Raw genomic sequence first — 15,116 nt, forward strand, 5'->3', positions numbered from 1 at the left:
ATATATATTTGTTTTTGTTTTTGAGATAGGGTCTCACTATGTATTTGAAACTGACCTGGAACTCACTATGTAGCCTAGGCTTGTTTCAAACTCACAGATATCCTCCTGCCTCAGCCTCCCGAGTGCTGGGGTTACAGGCGTGCGCCACCAGGCCTGGCTGTCTTTCTATATTCTTAATTGTCCTAAAATGTCACTGAATGTTTAAAGTAATGATAGAAAAAAATGTGTGATTTATAGTATATGTGAAAGTGCAATGTAATACAACAATGATAGGGAGAGGAGGAAGATCTGGGGATATTATGTTATACTTTCACTATACAGGAAACATATAGTATTATATAAAAATGTACAAATAATAAGTAAATACAAGTGATAAAGTGAGATCACAAAAATGATTAAATATTCAAAATTCTTTCTTCTAGCTTTCTAAAAACTGTGCATTATTGTTATCTATAGTCACCCTAGAGGTCAATGGTACACTACAGCTTCTTGACCCTATCTAACTACAACATAGTACCTGCAAACCAACCTTCCCCCGTGACCCCCTTCCTTTACTTGCTCCAGCCTCTGGTAACCACCATTCTACTTTTAATTTATATGAGATCAACCCAGATTCTAATTTTAATTTTAACTTTTGGTACTGAGGATCAAAATTGGAACGTTGCGCTTTGCGAGGCAGGTGGTGGAACCACGGAGCTAAATCCCCAACCCTCAATTAGATTCTATATATGAATGAAATCATGTAGCAGTTGTCTCTTTGTGCCTGGTTTATTTCTGATACTCTATAAATATATAATTTTAATATATCAGTTAACATTTTAAAATGATGATATACAATGAGAACATAGAAACAAAAAATATGACTAGGAAATGGAAGAGAAAATATAATGAATAGAAAATAGCTTTTAAGGTGGTAGATTTTAAACTAATTGTATCAATAATTACATTCAATGTGAATTCTCTAAACTTAAAAAAGACAGAGACTTTCATATTGAACCAAAAAAAGCGAGACCCGTCTATATGTTGTCTTTAAAACACATACAACTGGGTCTGGAATCTTTTTTAATCATTCACTAACTCAAATATAAAACCTGGACACCTGTATAAAAACTAAAATGTAAACATAGATGTGCGTAGGTGGATGCTATAGTTTACTGTACTAAAAAATGACTTTTATATGCGGAAGGCGACTGGATCGTGGTGGTGCTATAATCATAGGTGGATCCAACGATGAGATAGTAGCTGAATGTGCTATTGGGAGTTGGGCCCTAGCTGAAGGTAAGTCACTAGGGGCATGACTTGGGAAGACTATATTCTTGCCCCTGGCTACCTTTTCTCTTTTAGCTTCCTAGCTGCCATGGGATGAGCAGTTTTTATTTGCCACACCCTTCAACCATGCTATTCTGCCTTGGAACCAGACAACTCTGGATTGGAACCACTGGTAAATGTGTCAAATAAATTTTATTTAAGCTGGGTATCGTTTCACAGTGATGAAAAAGTGATAAACACAGTGGATCAGAAAAGAATACCAGAGTCTGAAGCATGTAAAGAGTTGCAACTTCAAATTTTTTTCCTTCAATAGTCTGAGCCTGAATGCAACTTGGGGTGAAGCCCAAAAGTAAGCATTGTTTAGCAGAGTAAGATGCAGGAGAAAGCTTGTAGTTCTGGCTTGAAAAACAGAAGTGAGAACTGAAGTTTAGAAACAGTGGGAGAAATCTCTGGGGTTTTTATATACTCTATTTTGGTTCCACAATAAAGGTGACAACAGCAAAGGTGGCCTAGGAGCACAAGTGGCTCAGAATGGGAAGCTCTGGGAATCAAAACTCTGTGGGATGCGTTGGTGGTATAGTGGTGAGCATAGCTGCCTTCCAAAACTCTGTGGGATGAGAACTTTTTTCATAGATTGGGATACAGTGTTAAAAGGACAAGAGTAAATTTCAAGTTTTTTTCCTCTAGCTCCTCTTCAACTTTTTCTGGAAGTGGTGCAATTATTACAGTGGGAATTTCTGAATAGAGAACAGAAAATGGAAGCATATGGAACTGAAAAGTACTGAAAAGACACGGAAAAGGAAAAGGTTCACAAAGGACCTGTAAGGGCTTTGATTTTTTTTCATTCATTAATTTTATTAGTACATTTTAAGTATACAATAAATGACATTCATTATTGGGAATGTGTACCTTTACATAATATATCTTGGTTCTTATTTTATTCCCCAATCCCCTGCCCTCCCTTCAACCTCTCTACCCCTTCCTATTTACAAAGACTTTGTTTCCATTTTTTCCTTTTCTCATATTTTTTCTTTTCCTTACATTTCTTTTCCCTTCTTTCCTTTCCCCCATTCCACCCAATTCCCCTTTCCCTTTGGACATTTTCTTCCTATTTCACAATATCTATTATGTCTTTTGATCCTTATTTACACTTTCAGTTCCTCACACCGGCGAAATTATTTGGTATTTACACATGCCTGTCCTCCTATTTATTTCACTTAACAGTATGGCCTCAATGTGCAACCATTTATCTATACACGTCTCTATTTTCTCATTCTTTATGGCTAAATAGTACTCCATTTTATACAAAAAAACAAAACATAGACACACATTTTCTTTATCCAGTCTCCAGTTGATGGGCAATTGTGCTCTTTCCAAGTTTTAGCTATTACAAACTGTGCCGCTATGAACATGGGTGCACATATACTGCTGTGGTATGATTCTTTTAATTTTGAGGGGAAGAGCAGGGGAATAGCTGGGTCAAATGGGACCTCTAGTCCTAATTTTTGAGGTATCACCGTACTGATTTCCACTTGGAAACTCATCTAGCAAGACCTCAATCTCAAGTCCTAGACTGACCACTAGGTGGTGCACACACAGAACTGAAATAAATACACTGTAGTACTAAGGCAAAAGCTTTGAAAATGGTACTGATGTTGGAACTACAATACATAAAAGGCTTAAACAAAAATGTCAACCTTTTCATAAACAAGATTCAGAATCTTAAAGGATAGAAACTGAAATAAACCAGTGCTTCTCCTCCCCTCAAGGTCCAGTGTGAATGAAGGCTTAATCATAAGGTAAAAACAAAACAGATAATCTGAATTAGTCTACTAAAATTGAATCTATAATTTCATATCTTTCCAAAATTCCTCATGCCCAGATAGTTTCATGGACAAATTTTATTGTACATTAAAGAATAAATAATATCAATTCTACATAATCTTTTCAGGAAAACAGAAGAAAACGCTTATCAACTTATTCCACGAGCCCAGAATTACACTGATATCAAAATTTAAAAAGAAAACGCAGTGCTCACTTTGACAGCACATATACAAAAAGAAAATGCAAATTAAACTTTATTCTTCATGACAAAGCAAGAAAATTCTTTAAAAAAGACCAATCAAATCTGACCATATACAAAATAGGTAACATTACAGAAGCAAGTATGGTTTACTCCAGTAACGTAAGATTGGTTTAATAGATAAAAATCAACGTAACTCATCATAAAGAAGTAAAATTCCACACTATATCAACACATGAATAAAAAATTTTGGTTTTTCCCATTTGTGATGGAAGCTCTCAGTAAACCAGAAATAGAAGGGAGTGTCCTCAGTCAGATAAAAGATATCTACAAAACATCCTACAGGTAGCATCATATTTCATAATGACAGACTAAATGCTTTCTTCCTAGTATCAGAAACAAGGCAAGGATGTCCATTCTCACTATTCTACTCAACACAGAACTAGAACTCCTAGTCAATACAGTAAGTCAAAAAAAAGGAAATAAAAGACATATAGATTGGAAAGGAAGAAACAAATCTATTTTGGTTCAGTCAACCCGATTGTCTATATAGAAAATCACAAGAAACTTACAAAACTTCTTCCTAGAACAGATAAATTTATCAAGTTCGTAGGATACAATGTCAATACATATGAGTCAGCCATATTCCTATATGTAATCAGTGAAAAACTAAAAACTAAAAGTAAAAGGTCATAATTATGATAGTTATAATAAGGTAAAAATACTTAGACTTAATGCGAACAAAAATGTACACAATCTGAAAACTACAATATATTGTTAAAAGAAATCAAATAACTAAATAAATAGATTCTGGATAGGAAATGGATAGGAAGACTCAACACAGTAAATACAGCCATTCTCTCCAAAGTAGCCTACAAATTTGGCACAATTCCAATTGATATTTCCACTAGGATTTTTCTATAGACGAAGTGATTCTAAAATGTACATGATAGGGAAAAGGGACTAGAATGGCTAAAATAATTTGCAAAATAAAATCAATATTCAAAGAAGCCCATTATTTGATTTTGATATTTACTATAAAGCTATAAGTGTAAAGCCATATAGATCAATGGAATAGAATAAATATTCCAGAAATAGAAACGCTCATATACAGTCAACTGATTTTAAACAAAGGTAAAAAGGCAATTCAATGGAAAAATTGTCTTAAAAAATTGTGCTAGAACAATAGGAAGTCTGTGTGCAAAACCTGAACCTTGCTCAGCCACTGTCAACTTAGAGATGGCTCTGCATTGTTCCCCCTCTGCCTGAGACAGCAGAAGTGCCAGCCAAGCAACAGATCTGCTCCCGGACAAGGCAAAAGTCCACACAGCCGACTAGAGGAAGAGTCACATCGTAGAAGCTGAGGAAAGATCCACTGAGAAGGAATGAGCTGGAAAATCCAACATGACTGAGTAGAGGAAGCACCACATCAGAGAGATCCAGAGAACATCAACAGGAAACACAAAGGAGAGAGGACAAGATGGAGCAGTGAGTTCCGACATTCTGGCTTCTCCAGGACAAGGTGTTTGAAGTCTGAAGTTGGAAAGAACACTAGTCTCCAATTCCTGAGAGACTTTCTAGTGGTAACAGGTGGTGATTCTCTATAGTACAAGTGCCCCAGGACATAAGCTGCACAGTGCAGGTGAGCCAGGAAGACATTGTGGGAAAGGGCTGGGAGTTTGAACTTCAATCCCAGAGCAGCCCCCTGGTGGCATCACACTGCCTAGGTCCCAGAGTTAAGGAAAAGATAGTCACTGGAGGCTGCTGGCAGTTGGAGAACAGATAGGGGTGAGTCCCATTGAAAGGCAGGTGTGGTGATCACAGACCAGCACCCGTGATCAGGCACCAGATTTAGCCTGACCTATCTGGGATTGGAGGCCCACATTGGTGCCATGTTCCCACTGCTAAAGGGAGACCCAAAACAAGGGCTTATGGTATGTTATTTCTGTTAGATACCACTGAAATGGATTAGATTGTTACTGCTGTAATTGAATTGACTGTATAGAAATAATCCTGACTCAGTGGACAATTTAATGAAAGTGAACTTGTCTGCCAAAAGAGAGACAGTAAGAGTTCCTATCCCACAAATTCGGACTGAATCAAACTCTGCAAAAATACCTGCTACCTGGCAGAAAGAGGTCCTGACTCTGAATTAACTCCAGTTTTGCAGTGGGAGTATAATAGGAATAATTAGGGTGTGAACACCCAGAGTATCTGGCAAAGAAGCTACTTGGGAATCACATATTCAGTGTCTTATTGGAATATCTAATCTGTATTCCCATTAGACATCTTATTGGTTTACGTTTTTGTATACTTGGGTTACTTAGTAATTCAGGCTTAAGCACCTAAAATTTATAAGGAAGCAGAAGAGACCCCAAACAGCAAAAGTAATTTTGGGAAATAATTGCAAAGCAGGCAGCATAGCATTACCTTATTTGAAGCTATAATACAAAGCAATAACGATAAAAAATTGGAATGGTATTGGAACAAAAACAGACACATGGATCAATGGAACAGAACAGAGGATACAGAAACCTTCTGAGATATATTCAAATATTTGATCTTTGACAAAGAGTTCAAAAGCATGTTGGAGGAGAGAGCCTATTCAACAAGTGGTGTTGGGAAAACTGATTACTGTTTGTAGAAGAATGAAACTGGACCCTTAACTCTCACCATACACTACATTAAAATAAAAATGGATCAAAGATCTAAACATTAAAACAGAAACATTATCTGCTGCCTGCCTCACAAGCACAAGGACCCGAGTTTGATCCACAGTTAAAAAAAAGAAAGAAATTAAAAAATAAATAAAACAGAAACATTAAACCTTCTGAAAGATAAAATAGGTAAAACACTTGAAGACATAGGTATAGGAAAAAATTTTCTAAATAGAACCTCAATTGCACAAGAAATAGCAAGAATCAACAAATGGTTTACATCAGACTAAAAAGTTTTTGTATAGCAAAAGAATCAATTAGTAGAGTGAAGAGAAACCCACAGAATGGGAAAAATTTTACTAGCTAGTCCTCAAACAGAAGACTAATATCAAGAATGTACAAAGAACCAAAAGCAAAAATTAAGCCACCTAAAATTAAGGACCCAGTCAAGAAATGGGAAAGAGAAGTGAACAGATACTTCACAGAGGAAGAAATATAAATGGTCAACAAATATATCAAAAAATGTTCAATGTTTCTGGCCTTTAGAGAATTTCAAATTAAAACAACATTAAAATTCTGTCTTACTCTGGAAAGAATGGCAATCATTAGGAAATCAAACAATAACAAACACAGATATAGCTGTGGTAAAAAAGGAATTCTCCTGAATTTTTGGTGGGAATGCAAACTAGTACAAACATTATGGAAATCAGTAAGGAGATTTATCAAAGAATTAAAATTAGAAATGCCATATGATCCAGCTACTCCTCTGCTATATATTTCCCCCAAAGAGCTTAAATCATCATAATAGTGTAGCACAATTTGCAATAGCTATATCCTGGAAGTGGCTTGTATATCCATCAACACATGATTGGATAAACAAGATGTTGTATCTATATATAATGGAATATTACTTGGCTATAAAGAATGACACATTTGAGATATTTGTAAGAAAATGTATGCACCTGAAAAAATATAACACTGAGTGAAATAAATCAGACACACAAGCTGAAATACCATATGGCAGCACTGATTTGAGTAAAGCAAAGTACAAAGAAAGTAATAAAGGATGGAGAGAAAGGGAAAGGGAGACAGATCTTCTAAGGAAGTGAACCAAAGGAACAAGCACAAGGGGTGAGGTGGACGGCAAGGGGAAATGAGAGGAATAAAAATGTCTCATGTACAGGATCCTAATAACTCCAATCAATATAAATATTACATGATGTAACAAGAGCTAAAACAAATAATATCAACAAGCACGTAAAAGATGATAGGGGAACTAGAGGATAAGAGGGCAAGTGGAGGAAAGGGGATTAGAAAAAAAGCTGTAATATGTATATATAACCACTCCCCCAAATGATAGTAAACTGTGTGGACAAACATGTACTAATAAAAAAATAAAATTTAAAATGAACCTCATCATACATCTTGACTTTTATGCCAAATGTAATTTACACTAGATTACAGGCCTAAATATGAAGTGTAAAAAATAAAAAAAAATTCTAAAAGAGAATATGGGAAAAGTATGCATATATTGAGTTTGGTGATGTGTTTTTAGTTACATCATAAAAAGTATAATACAAAAGGGAAAAAAGATAAGTAGAACTATAAAAATTGTAAAAATTTTCTGACTTAATTAATTAATTAATTAATTTTGTGGTACTGGGGATCAAACTTAGGACCTTGCTCTCTTGCTAGGCAGGCATGGTACCACTGAGGTAAATCCCTGGCCCTTATGATTGTTTTTGAGCCAAGGTCTCCCTATATAGTCCAGGCTGACCTTGAATTCATGGCAGTCCTTCTGCCTCAGCCTTCCAAATGCTGAGATTACTCCAACATTGGAAGTAAGGATTGAGTATCTTTTAATAAACTTCTTTGCCATCTATACATAGTGAGTTCAAGGCCAGACTGAACTACAGAGTGGACCCTATCTCAAGTAAAATGAACAAAAATAAAGATGCTCACGAACACCAATCACTAGAAAAATGTAATTTAGAAGCACAATGTGATACATTTTGAGAAAGAATTGGAAAACTGAAAACAGCACTTACATTTTGAGAAAGAACTTGAAAACTGAAAACAGCACTTACTTTTAAAATTTAACATACACTTGGCATACAATGCATTTTCACTCCTAAGTATAATAATTCAATTTTTATGAAACTGTCTCGTCACTTTCCTATGTCTAAGACACGATACCCAATACCCACAATTTAAATAAGGAGAGGTTTATTGTGGCTCACAGTTATAATCCATTGTATACTAACTCCAAGGTAGAAACAGAATGACAGAGCAACATGACAGAGGAAAAGCTGTTCAACCCATGGCAGTCATAAAGCAGAGGGAGAAGGGGGAACCTGGAAAGGGAGTCTATTGCCTCCAATGACCAGCCTCTAACCAGTCCTCCGCTCCTAACAAGTCCGCAATGAACTTATCAGTGTGCTAAACCACTGATGAGTACAGTGCTGCCAAGGTCCAATTACATTCCGAACATGTGAGGCTTTTAGTGTACACTTTAGATATAAACCATAACAAAAGTAAATTTAAGAATTAATTTTACTCAAAAATGTGTATAAGAACATTTATAGAGTCTTATTAAAAATCACTAAACTTTGGAAATAATCAAATGTCCTTTAATTGATAACTGGATAAAAAAATTGTGTTGCAACCATACAGTAGAATACTCTTTAGCAATTTCTGATGCATATAACATATTATAACTTTAAATGGATTGCGCTGAAAATAAAGCCAGTTCTTAAAGCTGATGTATGTTTCATTTATATGTCATCCTAGAAAAGGCAAAAAGATAGAGAAAGAAAACAGACTAGTAGTTTCCTGGGGTTGGGGGAGATCAGAGGGTTTAATTATAATGGCCTGTAAAACAGAATTATTAGTGTGATGGAATTGCTCTATATGGTACTGTTGAAGAGGGTATCTGACCTTATACATCTGTCAAGACCCAGAGGAATGAATTTTATCATATTTAAGTTTTTTAATAATCAACCAAAACACATTAAATTGTGTCAATTAATCTTAATTGTCAACTTGACTGTATTAAGAGACTCTTTAGAAGTGATTGGATCATAGGGCACAATATTCATCAGTGGATGAATCCACTGATTTTAATAGCTGAAGGTGCTGTTAGGTGGTGGGGTCCAGTTGGAGACCATGAGCACTGAGTGCATACCTTTGAGTGGTGCATCTCCTCTTCCCCTGTGCTCTGCTTCCTAACTGCCATAAAATGAGCAGCTCTGTTCCACCACATCCTTCCAGGATGATGTTTCAGCCTTGGAGCCAGCCAACCAAGGAATAAAACTCCTGAAATCATGAACCAAATAAACCATTCTTTCTTTAAATTGTGGGTATCAGGTATTTTGTCCCAGTGATAGGATAATGACTAAGAGACTGCATTACAAGTATATAGTATAATCTATTGAAGGGATAGCAATAGAAATAAATAACTATGGAAAAATAGTAGTTTGATGACATAAAATTAATGACAGAAAATAACATATTCTAGTTGGTAAATTTATTTTTATAGAGGTATGGTTAATAGTTCTGAAACTACCAGTACAGTAAGGTTGAATACATAGATGAATTAACAAGTAGATATATAAATTATAGGCAATGGGAACCAGGTATATCACTGAGAAAGAAGCTAATAATAAACATGGGAGAAAGTATAAAATGATAACCTATTGCAGGCCCCACCTTCTAACAGCAAATTCAGGTATGAACTCATCAATATTAATTCAAGTTTAGTTAGTGTATACATAAATGCAAAGATACCAAAGTATAGATGTGTTAGTATATACACAAATGGTGACAACATGGAAGTAATGAGCACATATGGCATCCAAATCTGAAAACTCTTAACTCCATAAAAGCTAATCTCAAGGGCACTGAAGTAGAAGAAATCACAGACAAAAAACTAAACAGAAATGGTTAAAACATATGAAGAGATAAAAGAAACAAAAAAATTTTTTCCTCATTGAGTTTATTGGTATATTTTAGGTATACAGTACAGTTACATTCATCATTGGGATCTTGTACCTTTACATGACAGGTCTTGGTTATCATTTTTTCCCCTTACCCCTGCCCTCCCTTCACCCCCTCCTCCCTTCCCTATTTATAAAAACGTTGTTTCCAGTTTTTCACAGAAACAAAAAAAATTTGTAAGATGTTCATTGAGCTCAAAGAAGATGTAAATAAATACATTATAAAATGTTCAGCAACCTTAAAGAAGATATAAATAAAAAGCTGATTGAATTGAAGCTAGAAGACATGAATGACCACGTTTGTGAAGAATTCAAGATTATGAAAACAAATCAAGCAGAAATATAGGATATAAAAATTCAATTGAAAGTGAGGACAGAAGAATCAACCAATGAGAGGAGAAAGTATAAGAACTAGAGGGCCGGGAATTTAGCTCAGCGGTTCGGTGGCCTGCCTTGCAAGCACAAGGACCGGAGTTCAATCCCCGGTACTAATCAATGAATCAATCAATCAATAAATAAAAGAACTAGAAGTCAAGGTTCATATAGTAGGTAATGCATTCAATGACACCCTAAAAACAACAAGCCATCATGGAAACTGGATCTAACTACTGCTCATTGACACAAAAAAATTGAATCTAAGAAAAACAGGAGTTATAAAAAGATTAACAATAAACTCAATAAAAGGAAAAAACTTTAAAAAAGATTAACAAAAGGTATAAAAATTATTCACTGAAATTATAACAAAATTTTCCAAATCAAGGGACAGATTTTAATATCTAGATAAATGAAGCAAATAGAACCCCAAATAGCCACAATTAGAAAAGAACTCCTCCACAGCACATCTTAGGCAAAATCACAGAAATTTGGTACAAAGAAAGAATATTTAAAAAACATATAAAATATCAAGTAATTCATAGTTCATAAGGCAAACCTATCAGAATAATAGTGGATTTATAAATACAAACTTTAACTTAAAGGACAAAAGAGCTTGGAGTAAAGTTTTTCATGCCCCCCCTAATAACTCCCAACCCAGATTAATATATACTATAAAATTATACTTTAAAAGGGATTTGAGAAAGACTTTTCATGAAAAGAACACTTAAAGAAATTAATGATCACTAACCTACCAGTGCTGGGAATACTCAGGAGAATCCTAGACAGAGACAGCGAGGTCAAAAATCACCAAAGAGCACAAAGAAAGAATAACTTAACTGAGAGAGTAGTTGTCTTTTTAAGGGAAAAATAAAGGAATCAGTAATAGAAAAATAATGCAATGACAAGATTCAGATCTTTCCGTAATAATTCTCATTGTACATGGTTTTAATTTCTCAATGAAGACACAAACAGGCAGACTGGATTAAAAAAGTAGGTTGATTATAAGAAACATATTTCACCTACAAAGAAACACAGAGACTGAAAGTATGAAAAAATGATACTCAATGTAACAGGATCCCCAAAGCAAGCAGGGGTATCTATCTCATATTCAGAAAAAAAGGCATTCTTCAAGGCAAAACTGATCAAAAGAGACAAACAATGTCATCAAATACTGCTTAAGAAAATAATTCAACAGAAAGAAGTAATAATTATACATACAGATACGTGAAAGGCTGGCATATCCAATTTCAAAAAACAAATGCTACTGGACATAAAGGCCAAATAAATACCAATACAATCATGGTATCCCACTCAACATCCCCTCTCACAAACAGACGGCCAACTAGACAAAAATATCAACAACAAAATATCAGAGGTGAACCACACCATCAAACAAATAGAATAAATAGTTATCTACAGAGAGTGTCATCAAACAACAGAATACACATTTTTCTCAGCAGCACATAGAACTTTATCCAAAATATATCATATCTTAGGCCATAAATCATGCTTTAATAAATGTAAAATAACTGAAATAATGTCCTGCATACTATTAGATCATAGTGGAATCAAAAGCAAAATAAACCACAGCAAATAAATGGAGATTACTGAATGATCAGTGGTTCATAGAAGAAATCAAGGAATAAATTAAATAGAAATTTTTAAAAATCCATTATAAAGAAAGTACAACATAACAAAACCTATGGGACACAATGAGTACAGTTCTAAGAGAGAAGTTCAAAGCTTTGAATGTCCATATTGGAACAATAGAATGATGCCAAATTAAAGATGCATCTCAGGTGCTTTAAAAAAAGCAATGGAAATCCAAAACTTGTTTAAGGAAAAAAATTATATATAAAGATCCAAGAAGAAATTAATGAAATTGAGAATAAAATACAGAAAAGAGCAATGAATCAAGGGATGGTTCTTTGAAAGGGTAAACAACATTGATAAACCCTTAGCCAAACTTATCAAAAGAAAGAAATATTTATATCAATGCAATTAGAAATGAAAAAAGGAAAATCACAATGTATACCACCAAAATCCAGAGGATTATAAGAAACTATTTTGAAAACTTACAACCGTATAAGTTGGAAATTTTAGCAGAAATTGATAAATGCCTAGACACATATTTTTTCACTGTAAAAATTTAACTACACAGAATATATAGACGAATACCATTGAAAATCTCAACATCTCACAGCTCAACAAAGGTAAAAAAGGATAATCTGAGGGCTAAAACTATAGGGGAAGTGGGAAGGGTAGGGGAAAGGAAATAAGGGAAAAGAAAAAATATGAGAAAATGAAAAAATGGAAACAAAGTTCTTGTAAATAGGTAAGGGTAGAGGGGGTAAAGGGAGGGCTGGGATATGGGGGGAAAATGATAACCAAGACATGTCATGTAAAGGTACAAGATCCCAATGATGAATGTAACTGTACTGTATACCTAAAAAGTACCAATAAACTCAATGAGAAAAAAAGACAATCTGAATAGTCCTATAAATATTAATTTAGTTCAAAATAAAATATCTAATAAAATAAATCCCCAAATCTAGATGTATTCATCTGAGAAGTCTATTGTACTTTTAAAAAGGAAGAAAACACATTCCCAACTAATATTATGAAGTCAGGATTACTCTGATATGAAAGAGTATTAAAACTGTAGAGTCCAATATTTTTATGAGCTGCAAGAACCCTCAATAAAATATTTGCAAATAGAATCTACCACTGCTTGAAAATAATTATATGCTATTATTTAGTTCTCATATACAAGGCTAGATTAACATTCAAAAAAATCTATCAATGTCATCCATTATCATACTTAATAAACTAAAGAAAAATTGCGTCATTTTGTACTGAAAAAGCACTTAAAAATCAACATCCATTAATAATAAAAATCTCCAGCAATACTGAAGTACAGAATTACCTAAACTTGATAAGGAAGCTTTACAAAACAAAACCGAAACCTAAACAAACAAGCAAACAACAAAAAAAATCCCCATATAGCCAATATTACACTTAAAAGTAAGACTGAATGCTTTCCCCTGATATCAGGACCAATACAAACATTTCTACTGTCTCTACTCTTTTGACATAATAATGAAACTTCTAACCACTGCAACAAGGCAATACAAGGAAAGAAAAGCATACATTTTGCAAAATACTTTTTTGGGGGGGTACTGAGGATCAAACTCGGGACCTTGAGCTTGGGAGACAGGCAGTGGAACCACTGAGCTAAATCCCCAGCCCTGCAAAATACTTTTTAAAGTTCATCTTTGCAAATGTAATGATTATCTACATAGAAACCTCCCTACAGCAACAGAAATTTCTAGGACTAACAAGTGAGTTCAGCAAGGTTATGAGATACAAGGTCAATACAAAGAAATGAATGGTGAGACTTCAACTTTCAGTATAACAGCACAAGGAGTTGTACAGTAACGCACTGCACTGAAACAAACTAAGCTGACAAAGCTTACAACAAAATCTTTTAAATTCTCTGGAAATTTTCCTTAATGGAATACAATGCAGGAAAAAATGTTTATTCAAGAAAATATACTAAAATTAGGTAACAACAGTGAGGGTCGGTGACTAAGTTTAACTTGATGAATACTTCACATCATGTATGTTTAGTCAGGCAAATGCAGCTCCCTCTCTTCAGAAATTATGTTCCAATCAAATAAAATAGCATGTCACTGAGAGGCAGACATCTAGCATTTTGCATTCCCTCTAATTCCAAGTTCCAAAGTTTAAACTCCTGACAAATGTGGCTAAATGGCTGGGGGATTCCTTCATCTACCCAGTCCACAATCATAAAATAAAAACTATATATCAGATGCAGCACCTCATTCCAACTTACTCACAGGGCAGGTTTCACAGCAAAACAGGCAAATTAAGATGACTAGAGGCTAATTCCCCCATCCAATATCCAGAGTAGTGGCACAAGAAGGTATAATCCACGGAAAGAAGCAATCTATAAGACAAGAGAGCTCCAACAGTTTCCCTAAAAGAAAACAAGAGTATAAGGAAGCTGAAGCCTCGGAATGCTCTCAAGAACAACAGGTCCTCTTAACTAAGAGCAACAAGCTAAACCATAGACGAGTTAGTTCACTAGAGAACCCAAGAAAGAGACACCTAAGAAGAGCCCTTCAAGAGTAAGAACAAATCTCAAAGACTGACCTCAGAAACTAGCTCTGCCAGTTGAATTGGATAAGGCTGCCAAACAATGTTTACCACAATATACTGCCCCAAAATCAGAGCAATCAGCAAGTAGGGAGCACAGGTATAACACCAAATGGGCTGACAGGTTAATAGAGAGATCAAAGAAAGAGACAAAGAGATCCCCAAAGGCTGTGACGCCAAGAAGCAACAACATCAAAGTGTTCCCACATAAGGTAAACAGACTTCACTAAAAATTCCTCACTATATCACAAAGCAAACAGTTATACTGAAGTAAGGAAATGACTCCAGAGGTAATTCAAAGCCATAGGAACAATGAATAGAGTAAGACTGTTTATATTAAAAAGTTTATAAATATGGTTCTTAAATGTTCTCAGGTTCTTTAAAACACAAAATTATATAAAATGATTATAAAATTATCTTATATTCATTTTAGCACATACAGATATAATGTGTATCAAATAATAACACAAAGAGAAAATAAATAGAGCTATAAAGAGTAACATTTCTTCATATATTTTCTTGCTGCTTTCACTTCTTTGTATGAGAAATGTCTGTTCATTTCGGATGCCCATTTTTGGATCGGGTCTTTATATTTGGGGGGACTGATTGTTTTGAGTT

The 15,116-nt window shown here is 34.6% G+C and overlaps 1 protein-coding gene across 7 annotated transcripts in view; it reads right to left on the reverse strand.

Moving 5' to 3' along the window:
- Positions 1–15,116, reverse strand: part of Pfkfb1 (6-phosphofructo-2-kinase/fructose-2,6-biphosphatase 1) — a 70,996-nt gene that overhangs the window by 35,553 nt on the left and 20,327 nt on the right. The window contains exon 1 of one of the 7 annotated variants that reach the window (XM_019205377.2): positions 9,134–9,258. The exons of the other annotated variants lie outside the window; for them this stretch is intronic. The gene's annotated coding sequence lies outside the window, so the exon portion shown is untranslated. Of the gene's footprint in view, positions 1–9,133; positions 9,259–15,116 lie in introns of those variants that run through there. 7 annotated transcript variants of the gene reach the window in all.

This window comes from Fukomys damarensis, unplaced genomic scaffold, assembly GCF_012274545.1.
Source record: "Fukomys damarensis isolate Sample0158 unplaced genomic scaffold, DMR_v1.0_HiC HiC_scaffold_39, whole genome shotgun sequence".
Classification (NCBI taxonomy): Eukaryota; Metazoa; Chordata; class Mammalia; order Rodentia; family Bathyergidae; genus Fukomys; species Fukomys damarensis.